At 38.5% G+C, this 1,862-nt stretch overlaps 1 non-coding gene across 1 annotated transcript; it reads right to left on the bottom strand.

The window, feature by feature from the left end:
* Positions 1-1,492: 1,492 nt before the first annotated feature.
* On the bottom strand, positions 1,493-1,621 carry LOC116275138. Its single transcript, XR_004184097.1, has one exon. It is a non-coding gene; the product is annotated as a small nucleolar RNA SNORA68 (small nucleolar RNA).
* Between the last annotated feature and the right edge of the window lie 241 nt (positions 1,622-1,862).

Genomic DNA, 1,862 nt, shown 5'->3' with positions numbered 1-1,862 from the left:
CTCCGTCTCAAAAAAAAAAAAAAAAACAAAACAAACAAACAAACAAAAAAACAGAATTCAGAACTCAGAGCTACCACAACATGGAATTTTTAAAAGGCACTTGAAATCCTTGACAGCAGAAGCAGAGACATTTAAAATACAGAGGACAGGGAACCAAATTGTGAAATGTTCTCTCTATAATCTTCATCAAAGAGATGTGCTTTCAAATGATTCCTATTCCAGGAAAGAAAATACGATCTGCTCCTCTCTTCCCATGCCCACCATTTACAAAGCACCACCAAGTTTTACAGATATTTTCTTCCCAGTGTCTCTCGTAACCATTCCTTTCTTAAGGTTTCATAAGAACCGTATAAATGTTCTTTGACATCATATATTATATGCAGTGATTCTTTAAATAGTGTTCTAGTGTTGAGATGGCAAAAAGCTCTGGAAGCACTGGTGTGCTGGTAAATGTTTCACAGTCAGCTCTCTGGGGAAAGAAGCTCTGTTGGTAGTGTTTGCCAGTCTCCATGGTGTAAATATTCCCACCAAGGCAGATTTCAAGCTATCAACTTGATGTCACTGAATGAGGAGCTGGGGAAAGGTGGACCCCATCGTCTGTACTGAACCAATACAAGCTGCTGTATATCAGCTCTAGCACATTTCTGGATGGACGATTAATTTTTCTCAAGCACCATTTAAGACAGGCTATTCTCAGATTCAGAAATCTACCCAGACTTCTACTGTCTACCATGGAAATAGAAAAAAAAAACAGTCTGTCCGCTTTTCCCTATCACCACAAATACTATGTTGGGCTACTTGATTGGAGTCTGCATTAACTAGTTAAATGATCTCCCTGGTTCCACTCTTACCTCTACAGTTCTTCTCCCTACAGCAATCAGAGTAATTGTTTAACACCAATTTGATTGTGTTACCTGCCCGGAGGCAATATTGCACCACACCAGGAACTATGCCACTGGTGCAACATGAAGTTGTGCAATACCCAGGCTATTCAACCATACTCAGCACCCCGACCTCTGCTTAAAATCCTCAGAGGTTTTCCATTACATTTAGGGATTTGTATATTTGTGTTTATATAACATATGGTTTAACCTGGTCTCCAAAGGCCTGCATGATCTGACTGCAGCTTCCTCTCCTGTCCCATCCATGCCGCTCTCCCTCTGACTCACTTGGTTCCAGCTTCTCTGAACTTCCTAACTTCCTTCAATTCCTCTGTCATACCAAGCTCTCTCTAGGATCCCACATGGACCGCTCTTCTTTTTCATCTTCCTCTGGTTAAACTTTCTTTCTGAAGTCTCTGCTCATGAGGCACTCTCCAGAGAGATCTTTGAACCCCTGATCTAAATTAAGCCCCCTCAATTAGTCTCTGTCATGGCACATTATTTTCTCACTTCTCAGCATTATAGTGGGTACTGTCATTATGAGTGTTTTGGTGTCAATGATTGCAGGCTTTTTTTTTTTTTTTTTTTTTTTTTTTTTAAATTTTCACCGGGGATGTAGAACCTCCAAATTTACTGTGAGGGGCACAGCAACTGCCTCGCAAAGGTGACAAGATGTGCTTGCTGTTTGCATCTGTTTAAATCATCACAATAAGAAAGTGATTCTTGGGTTTAGGTATGAGTGATGGCAGTTTTTATGACCAGAAAAGATGATTTATGATGAGTTTGGTTTTTAGATATTAATATTCCATTTAAGGTTATAAGATCAAAAAACTATTTGTCCTTAAGCTTTAAAATTCAAAATAAAAATCACATTGTTCTATTAATGAATACATGAGACTTTAACAGTCACTTTTAAGGGGGACTTTGATTAATGTGCAAGCCCATTTACAAACTTAATTTTAATTTTTTTTTTTTTTTTCT

The sequence above is a fragment of the Papio anubis genome, chromosome 5 (assembly GCF_008728515.1).
Source record: "Papio anubis isolate 15944 chromosome 5, Panubis1.0, whole genome shotgun sequence".
NCBI classification, from domain to species: Eukaryota; Metazoa; Chordata; class Mammalia; order Primates; family Cercopithecidae; genus Papio; species Papio anubis.
This window is presented reverse-complemented; position numbering and strand designations above follow the sequence as displayed.